The 10,469-nt window shown below is 46.3% G+C and overlaps 1 protein-coding gene and 1 long non-coding RNA gene across 2 annotated transcripts in view; one reads left to right on the forward strand and one right to left on the reverse strand.

The window, feature by feature from the left end:
* The window catches only part of ARG2 (arginase 2), a 164,930-nt gene extending 158,764 nt beyond the window's left edge, over positions 1-6,166 (reverse strand). Inside the window, exon 1 of the mRNA XM_073566799.1 lies at positions 6,101-6,166. The gene's annotated coding sequence lies outside the window, so the exon portion shown is untranslated. The remainder of the gene's footprint in view (positions 1-6,100) is intronic.
* LOC141082827 (uncharacterized) lies at positions 139-10,421 on the forward strand. The gene is made up of 3 exons (XR_012230594.1): positions 139-275; positions 9,004-9,141; positions 10,115-10,421. It is a non-coding gene; the product is annotated as an uncharacterized lncRNA (long non-coding RNA).
* The last annotated feature ends 48 nt before the right edge of the window (positions 10,422-10,469 follow it).

The raw sequence follows: 10,469 nt of genomic DNA on the forward strand, positions 1-10,469 counted from the left end.
AAATTTATCTCCATGGAGGAATCTGCCTTTCTGCAGATTCCAGAAAATCAGGTTTCTCCATCTCCTCTTGTGTTAAGTAATACATATTGGGAGTAGCTTCGCAAAGAATTAACATGCAGCGATGATCAGGCAACTCCCTGATTTCCTTATTATGGGCATATATAAAGCCATGAAGTCACTGGGCATCAACGGCAAGATGACACGGATTGTACTGCTTATCCTGTGTGCCATCCTAGCAGACCTAACCTCCGGATTTGTTATTAGAAAACCCGAGGGTGAGCATACGACCAAGGAACCATGCTTACATGGAGATTAGATGCTAGATTTATGAATGTGGACCATCTGCAAATTTTGCGACATGGAGCGTCTTAGTGCATGTATCGTTAATGTTTTATGTTGTTTGCTTTGTTTTCCCTTCCATTCATTTTTGCATTTTGCTCTTGATATTTTACATTTACCTTTAAATGGTTCTCTAATGGGAGAGGGGATGTAGCTAAAGAGAGTAGGCAGGGCAGTTGAAAGGGGGGAACAACAAGTCACACTGCTTTGACCAAGGTAAAAGCTAAAGTTAGAAAATAGCTTAAGGCTGTGTGCCCATGTTGCATTTTTTTAAGCGTTTTTGAAGCGTTTGTGCCGGATCAGACGCTTCAGAAATGCTTAAAAGAAGTTTCCCATTCAATTTAATGCATTTTTGGCTTTTTGTGCCAATCAGGGCCGGATTATAGGAGGGGCAGGCGGGGCTTCAGCCCCGGGGCCCCCACCACAAGAGCTTCTAAGGGGGCCCCCACCACTGGGCAGCGACCGCCAATGCAGCGCGAGGATAAATATTAGACGCCGTCAGTGAATAGCAGGAACGGAGCGGCTGGCAAGGGTCCATCCTGCTTCCTGCCCGGAGGCCGCGCTTCCTGTTTTCACACGTCATCATTCAGCGGCCGCTGCTGTGTGAGGGAGGAAGCGCTGGCGATGCTGCGGAGGACAGGTGAGAGGAGAGAGGTGGTGTCTTGTGTGTGTATGTATGTGTGTATCAGTGTATGTATGTATGTATGTATGTCTGTGTCTGTGTGTGTGTATATCTGTGTGTATGATGGAGCAGGCAGAGGCAGTGATGGGACATGGGAGTGATGGTCTAGAAGGCAGTGATGGGGTGAAGGAGCAGGCAATGATGGGGGTGATGGAGCAGGCAGTGATGGGGCCGGGTGATGGAGCAGGCAGTGATGGGGTGATGGAGCAGGCAGTGATGGGGTGATGGAGCAGACAATGATGGGGGTGATGGAGAAGGCAGTGATGGGGTGATGGAGCAGGCAATGATGGGGGTGATGGAGCAGGCAGTGATGGGGTGATGGAGCAGACAATGATGGGGGTGATGGAGAAGGCAGTGATGGGGTGATGGAGCAGGCAATGAGGGGAGTGATGGGGGTGATGGAGCAGGCAATGATGGGAGTGATGGGGGTGATGGTGCAGGCAATGATGGGGTGATGGAGCAGACAATTATGGGAGTGATGGAGCAGGCAGTGATGGGGTGATGGAGCAGACAATGATGGGAGTTATGGGGTGATGGAGCAGGCAATGATGAGGGTGATGGAGCAGGCAGTGATGGGGGTGATGGAGCAGGCAGTGATGGGGTGATGGAGCAGGCAGTGATGGGGTGATGGAGCAGACAATGATGGGGGTGATGGAGCAGGCAATGATGGGAGTGATGGGGGAAGGCAGTGATGGGGTGATGGAGAACGCAGTGATGGGGTGATGGAGAAGGCAATGATGGGAGTGATGGGGTGATGGAGCAGGCAATTATGGGGTGATGGAGCAGACAATGATGGGGGTGATGGAGCAGGCAATGATGAGGTGATGGAGCAGGCAATGATGGGGTGATGGAGCAGGCAATGATGGGAGTGATGGAGCAGGCAATGATGGGAGTGATGGGGGAAGGCAGTGATGGGGTGATGGAGAACGCAGTGATGGGGTGATGGAGAAGGCAATGATGGGAGTGATGGCGTGATGGAGCAGGCAATGATGGGGGTGATGGAGCAGACAATGATGGGAGTGATGGGGTGATGGAGCAGGCAATGATGGGAGTGATGGGGAGAAAGCAGTGATGGGGTGATGGAGAAGGCAGTGATGGGGAGAAGACAATGATGGGGTGATGGTCGAGAGGGCAATGATGGGGTGGTGGGTGAGAATGCAATGATGGTGGTGGTGGAAATGTGGCAGAACAAGAGGATAAGATTAGATTGTACATCTAAGTGCTACAGTTCGCGCTCTACTGTTATGGCTAAAATGTTAATGATATGGGGGCCCCCACCAGATTTTCTGCCCAGGGGCCCCCACCATCCTTAATCCGGCCCTGGTGCCAATGCATGCGTTTTTTTCCGCTCAGAAAACGCTTTGCTGCTAAAAACGCAGCATGCTCATTGTTTTCCGCATAGGTCCGCATTTTTAGCCATTTCCAATGTTCCCAGAAACTGCGTGGAAAAAAACGCATCAAAAACGCTCGGTTTTTGTGTAAAAATCGCGCAAAAAACGAGCAGAAACAAAATGCGCGGTTTCTGGGAAGAAGTCTGGTTTTCTGAGCATTTAAAAACGCTAACGTGGGCACATAGGCTATGGGTACGTGCACACTACGCATTTGTCAGGCAGATTCTGCCTGGAACATGAATGAAAAAAAAAGCTTAAAAACTCCAACAAGAATAAACATAAGTACAGCAATGTAAAAATGGTGAGTATAAAGCTTTAAGGCTATGTGCACACGTTGCGGATTTTATTCAATGGCATTCCGCACATGCTGTACATTTTTCCACGGCGGAACAGCATCGCGGAAAAATATGCAGCATGCTCATTCTTTGTGCGGAATCGCGGGAATTCCGCACACATTGGAATGCATTGTTCCGCTTACTTTCCGCATGTGGCTATGCCCACCATGCGCAAAGTAAGCGGAAAATGTGAGGATAGTACCCAGGGTCTGTAAGAGAGGAGACTGTCCTCCGGGCCCTGGGTACATATCCCTGTTAAAAAAAAAGAATTAAATTAAAAAATCGGGATATTCTCACCTTCTGGTGTCCCCCGCAGAGTTCCCATGCCTCAGCGATGCTCCCGACAAGTCCGGTTCCCAGCGATGCCTTGCAACAATGACCTGTGATGATGTAGAGGTTTTGCGTGATGCTACGTCATCTGGGGTCATTGTCGTAAGGCATCACTGGGAACGGGACTTGTCGGGAGCATCGCTGAGGCATGGGAACGCTGCGGGGGACACCGGAAGGTGAGAATAACATGATTTTTTATATTTTTTATTATTTTTAACATTATATCTTTTTACTACCTGTTGTAGCGATGCTACAGATCGCTTGGAAAAGGCTAGCTTTCTGCAAGCTAATTACGCTTGCAAAATGCTAGTTTTTCGCGGGAATTCCGTATGCGGATTTCCCGCAGCAGGGAGTTGCGGAACTGCCGTGGAAATTTCCGCGGCAATTCCGCATGTGTGCACATAATGCTTAGTAAGCCCTTACCTTGCTTGTAGAAATTTGTTTTAGAGAAATTAGTTATGGAAATTGTATGCTAATGAGCTGCAAGTACCTAGGGGTCATGCACTACATTTACAGCTCTGCTGCCTCTTTTTCCTGACTAACAGGTCACTTTGAAAGTCCTATCAGTGCCTGGTGTGGTGTATGCTCAGGAAGGACCTCAAGATACAGGCACTGGGTGGGGAATAGGGAGAGAGGCAGGAGAGCTGTAAGTGTGATGTGACCTGTCAGAGTCAGGAGGCAAGTACTGGGCGGGGAACAGGGAGAGAGGCAGGAGAGCTGTAAGTGTGATGTGACCTGTCAGAGTCAGGAGGCAAGTACTGGGCGGGGAACAGGGAGAGAGGCAGGAGAGCTGTAAGTGTGATGTGACCTGTCAGTCAGAGTCAGGAGGCAGGCACTGGGCGGGAAATTGGGAGAGAGGCAGGAGAGCTGTAAGTGCGATGTGACCTGTCAGTCAGAGTCAGGAGGCAGGCACTGGGCAGGAAATTGGGAGAGAGGCAGGAGACCTGTAAGTGCGATGTGACCTGTCAGTCAGAGTCAGGAGGCAGGCACTGGGCGGGAAATTGGGAGAGAGGCAGGAGAGCTGTAAGTGCGATGTGACCTGTCAGTCAGAGTCAGGAGGCAGGCACTGGGCGGGAAATTGGGAGAGAGGCAGGAGACCTGTAAGTGCGATGTGACCTGTCAGTCAGAGTCAGGAGGCAGGCACTGGGCGGGAAATTGGGAGAGAGGCAGGAGAGCTGTAAGTGCGATGTGACCTGTCAGTCAGAGTCAGGAGGCAGGCACTGGGCGGGAAATTGGGAGAGAGGCAGGAGACCTGTAAGTGCGATGTGACCTGTCAGTCAGAGTCAGGAGGCAGGCACTGTGCGGGAAATTGGGAGAGAGGCAGGAGAGCTGTAAGTGTGATGTGACCTGTCAGTCAGAGTGAGGTACTGGACGGGAAATAAGGGGAGAGGCAGGAGGGCTGGAAGTGTGATGTGACCTGTCAGTCAGAGTGAGGTACTGGGCGGGAAATAAGGGGAGAGGCAGGAGGGCTGGAAGTGCAATGTGACCTGTCAGAGTCAAGAGGCAGGCACTGGGCGGGGAATAGGGAGAAAGGCAGGAGGGCTGGAAGTGCAGTGCCCGCCCCTGCTACACTTGTGGCTCATTAACATACAATTTCAATGCTGGATTTTATAAAATGAAAAAATGGATTACTACAAACAAGGTAAGGAATTACTCAGCATTAAATGTCCTTTACACACATGCCATTAGTTGGGGGGTATAAAATCCTGATGACAGGTTCCCTTTAAGGAACGGCTGGTTTTCATTTCTCCTCTTTCATTTTTTCCTCTGCTTTCAGCAGTAGCCATAACTATTTTTCTTCACCCCTTGTCATAGTCGTGCGAGAACTTGTTTTTTTGTGGGACGAATTTTAGTTTTGAATGGTAAAACTCATGATAGAATACAATGCACTATAAAACCGGAAACAAACATCATGGGGGTGAAAGGGTGAAAAAAATGCAATGCCACCATTGGTTCTCACTTTTTTGGGGTTGATCGCTTGTAAGTTTTTTTTCTAGTTAAGTGATGAATAAAATGAGGAAGATTGTAAAAGAACAAAAAATACTTTGATTTGTGTTGCAGTTTTGCAAGATCCATCACGGTCTTATTTTTCGAGCGATGGAGCTGTGAGAAGGCTTATTTTTTCATGTGGCTTGCTAACTTTTTTTGGATGTGCTGCCATATATATATATATATATATATATATAAATATATATAAACATATACACAGGGCTGCCACTAGGAATTTCAGGGTCCCATACTGGCAAAATTTTCGGGCCCCCTTGAGACTCCGCCTCCACACTTCGAACCTTCCACAGTCCCAATGCCCACTCTTGGAAAAACTCATCTTCACCACCACCCTCAAAATTCATCATTATTTGCTCTCCCCATCCCCCACCTTCAATTCAGTTGCAGTCCCCCTCACTTCATCATTTGCTGTCCTCCTCCCCCTCACTTCATCATTTGCAGTCCCCCTTCCCCCCTCACTTGATTATTCACAGCCCCTCTCCCTCACTTTATCATTTGCAGTTCCCCATTCTCCCCCCACTTCATCTTGTGCAGTCCCCTTACGTTCAAGTGCAGTCCCCGTGCCATTCCTCAAATCATTTGCAGCCCCCTCCATCATTTGGAGCCCCCACTCCATCATTTGCAGCACCCCCTCTATCATTTGCAGCCCCCTTTATCATTTGCAGCACCCCCTCTAATCATTGACGGCCCCTCTCCAAACATTGGCAGCCCCCCTTTCATCATGTGCAGACCCCCCTTCATCATGTGCAGACCCCCTCTATCATTGGCAGCCCCCCTTCATGTGCATACCTCCCTCCATCATTGGCAGCCCCCCCTTCATGTGCAGACCCCCCTCCATCATTGGCAGCCCCCACTCCATCAGCAGCCCCCCTTCATGTGCAGACCCCCCTCCATCATTGGCAGCCCCCACTCCATCAGCAGCCCCCCTTCATGTGCAGACTCCCCTTAATCATGTGCAGACCCCCCTCACCCATTTAATTCATGTTATAAAGAAAAAAAAAGTTTTCAATACTTACCTCATAAGCGATCCCCAGCAGGCGCAGCTCCTCTAGTCAGTGTCCTCATACATGTTGACGCGTACGCACCAACACCTGACCAGAAGCCTAGGGAGGGCGGAGGGAGTTGCAGCTGCTCAGCTGTCAAGGTTAGACAGCCGTGCACAGCTCCGAGAAAGCTCCAGGGCCCCAGCATCGACGTGTGCGCTGCAGGCCCGCAGCGCACAGCACATTAGTGCACGATGGGGCCCGATGAGCAGAAGCACAAGAGTCGGGGCCCTGCGAGCCCCTCTGTGTGCCGCTGGTCATCAGATCTCATACAGCAGTAAGGGGAGTAATGCCCTGATGGCGGCCCTGTATATATGGTGTGGTGGCCTTTCGGCTATGTGCACACGCTGCGGTTTTTGCTGCGGTCCTGGCCGCAGCAGAACTGCAGTAGTTCTGCAGAGTACAGTATCATGCTATCCTATGGGATTTACAATTTTCTGTGCACATGCTGTGGATTTTTAACTGTGGAAAAGCTGCGGTTTTGAATCCGCAGAAAGAAATGACATGTCAATTCTTTTCTGTGGATTCTGCAGCGGTTTACCATCTCCTCCATTGTAGAGGTGATAAACTGCAGGGGAAAACCGCAGGCCAATCCGCAGGTAGCAGGTCATTTTACCTGCGGTTCCACAGATAAAAAACCCGCAGACCAATCCGGAGCGTGTGCACACAGCCTTCTACTGCAGGCACTGAGCCAGAATGGAAAGCCACAGTTTAAGTAATTGTGATTCCTAGGCTATGTTCACATTGATTTCTTTTTTGAGGATTTAAAATACGAGTTTTTAAAGTGGAAACAACTTGAGCAAATCCTCCTTCTTTGCAGAGTTTTTGGTGGAGTTTTTCATTTCCTGAAGAGGTTCTGAAAGAGTTTTTTTTTTCTCCTGAAGATTTTTTTTTTTTGCAGCCTATTGATTGGACATTGCTTAGTTTGGAATGGATTTTTTCAGGATCATCACAGGTGTTACACGCACCTCCTTTTTTTCACATGGAGTGCTTTTAAAAACCTGAAGCGAGAAAAAAAGTTCAAAAGGCTGAACATCGGACTGGCTGATCGTGTTATAATAGAGATGAATGGGAAGAATGTTTTTAGCAATTGTCAAGGACTATGTGCCCACAGAGGGTTTTTAGGAGGATTTGGAGCAGGGTACTCTCCAAATCCTCTAACAAATCTTAAAACTCCTCAAAAAGTTTTTGCTTAGTTCCTTCTTCAAAAACTCAGCCAAAAGCAAGGCTTTTTTAATTTTTAAATGGACCTGCTCCAAAAAAACTTCTCTAAATCCTCAGAGGGCACATACCCCTAGGGGGTGTCTCTGTTGACACATTCCCATTTAAAGAGACAGAGCTCTGTTTGATTTTTCTTTAATCAAGCATTGATTGCTTGTATGACAAGATTACACATGTAGACACTAAAGGTGGAGTGGTGACTGCTTACAAAAGATCCTCCACTGTTTTGTAGCGTGACTCATCCGGAACGCAGTGATATGGGCATGGCCCATAATTATAAATGCCAAGCCACAATGGGTTGGGTTCTGTATGAATGCAACCTGTATATGCCACATAAAAAAACAGATGGCATATTTAGCTTTACTGGAAAAAAAAAATCTATCTCCATTCAACTTTATAATTTACAAGGTGGATTTTGAAGCATATTCTTCTCCAAAATCCATGTTAAAAACTTCTTCAAAAACTTTTTGAATGATTGCTCCAGAGTTTTGGTCAAGTTTTCAACTTCTAAAAACTTTTTTTCAGGGAGTTTTGGGAGCAAAAACTGAGTATGTTCACAAGGAGTCGTTTTGCTGAGTTTTCAGAGCAGAAATGGAATGGAAACAAGTTTTTATGGCTTTTTGAGATGTGGAAGAGGATTTGCAGAGTTTTTACTCAGTATCTGATCCAAAAAATCCTAAAAAAAACTCAACTCTGTACATAGCGATTGAGAACAAACTGAGCAGCAACACTCCAAATCTCAAAACTCCTAAAAAAACCTTTGAGTTTCTGCTTAGTGACTGTGTGCACATCTTTTTCCTGAGCTCTTTTTTAAAGGAAACTGAGAATAACCACCATGTTTTTTAGGATTTTTGCATTTTTGAGGAAGATTTTAAGAGTTTCCTCTTCAGAAACTCAAAAAAAAGTCAGTGTGCACATAGCATAGCGGAAAGGAAAATGAGCGGAAACTCTCCAAATCCTCCTCCAAAACTCTTCAAAAATGAGTTTCCTCTTTTTGATGAGTTTTTTTTAACAGCAAACTGAGCAGAACTTCCAGGTTTTTAAGGAGGTTTGAAGAGTATCTTCTCAAAAAACTCCATGTGCACATACCCAGATTCTTCTCCAAAATGTTTTTTTTTTTCATGTGTCCAAAAACATATTAAAAAAAGCAAAATCAATGACAAAAACTTGCATTTTGGCACAATTTATTCCCCAGAAAGTCTACCAAAGAATTAAAAGCCACATATTAAGAAAGCATGGGAAAAAAAGAGACTTTGCAGTATCAGTACATTTTCTCATTCAAATAAATGAGAAACTTGAAAGTGGATTTTAAGCTTTTTAAATGTGGATTTTAGCGATTCAAAAATATAAACACAGACCTTCTGTTTTTTTGTGTTACATTTTTCTTTTATATCACAATCTGTGTTAACAAATAAATAAGTCCTGCAATTCTCACACTGGCCACTGGGGCTATTTTAGACTCCTGTTGTGTACAAAAGACTTTTCAGACATCTCATTGTCATCAGAGTCAGGATGACACTGACAGGTAACACCTCTATACACAGCATACATATATACAAATATTTATTTTAATAATTGTTCTTAACTTATGCTCTTTTACAGAGGATGTTTTCTAAAAATAAAAAAAAAAATCTAAATAAAATCTATTTCCGTAGGGGAATGTCCTCCGCCTTTGCCTAATCCTCGCTGCCTTTCTATAACTGGATATGGTTGTGATAAAATGAATATCTGCAAATGGAATGAGAAATGCTGTTTCAATGGATGTCAGCATCTGTGCATGGCGGTTTCTGGAGGTAAAGGAACAAAAATTGGAAGAAAAGAAAAACCCATGACCCCGCTGCTCCCGGGCCGCTGCTCTTGGGGTCCTCACCAGGCTTGTTGGCTTTTTCAATAGTGATGACAATACATGACAGTCCCAGTCAATCAGTGACCTCAGGCCTCTCCACTAAGGCCAGTGATTGGACGTGGCTCAGCTCATATTCAATTCAATGGGAGGTGAAAAAAGTCCACAAGATAATGTACAGACCTGGGGACGTCACAAACAGCTGATCAATGCAGGTTTGAGGAGATAGGATTGGGTCAAAGAGGAGAGGAACAAAGAAAGTAGAAAAAAGAATGTTCTGGAAACAGCGCCACTCATGTCCACAGGCTGCGTGTGGTATTGCAACTCATCCTCAATTTAAATAAACGTGGATGACTGTCAATGACGGTTACCACCTATGGATAAGACTGATGCTGTTTATGAAAAAGTAGACAACTTTAAAAATCTAAAAAAAAAACCCAACACCTTTTTTGGCATCATTTTGCAGAAGTTGGACTAATTTTCCCCCATTTTCTTGTGACAGACTGTACTTTCGGCTTTGCTTTGGGCTGTCACAAATGATGTCACATCCTTTCTACGGAGCAGGAGATATGGATGGGGTCATAAAGGGATAAGATAGGGCTGCAGCCGGAAGTGAGATGGGTGGGCTGCACTCAGAAGTGAGATGGGTGGGCTGCACTCAGAAGTGAGATGGGTGGGCTGCAGCTGGAAGCGAGATGGGTGGGCTGCAGTCGGAAGTGAGATGGGTGGGCCGCAGCAAGAAGTGAGATGGTGAACTGCAGCCAGAAGTGATGTAGGTGGTGGCAGCAACTAAACAAGGGGTCACGAGAAACCAGACAAGTAAAACATACAGTCCCAGGGGTTTTACTAATGGGGCCGTGCATTCTGTACTGTGTGATTTCTGGCTGTGTACTATAGTAACACTGAAATGTGCTTTTTTGCAGGGATCCGTCCGGTCCCCACAACTCCTCCTTTCTATGGACCGTTTCGCCCTCCAGTTAAACCTCGTATACCTTTCCCATATGATCCGTATCCTATTCACCCTCCACCAGATTACGTGCCCGATTTTCCCGGAGTGTTGTATCCCGCTATAGATCCCCCCAACTTTTACCCGGACAATGGTTTTCCTGTCTTCCCTGGAGGATATAATGATTTCCCATGATAACGCGTTGATTGTACAGAAATGTCCAGAATACAGACATAAAGGTGTTTGTAAACTTCCAGAATGAATAAATGACTCGATTCTCTGAATGCTTTCTAATGAAATACTCCCGTGTGAATTCTAACCTACGCTTCTGT

Source organism: Dendrobates tinctorius, unplaced genomic scaffold, assembly GCF_039654945.1.
Source record: "Dendrobates tinctorius isolate UK_male_01 unplaced genomic scaffold, ASM3965494v1 ptg000019l, whole genome shotgun sequence".
Lineage (NCBI taxonomy): Eukaryota > Metazoa > Chordata > Amphibia > Anura > Dendrobatidae > Dendrobates > Dendrobates tinctorius.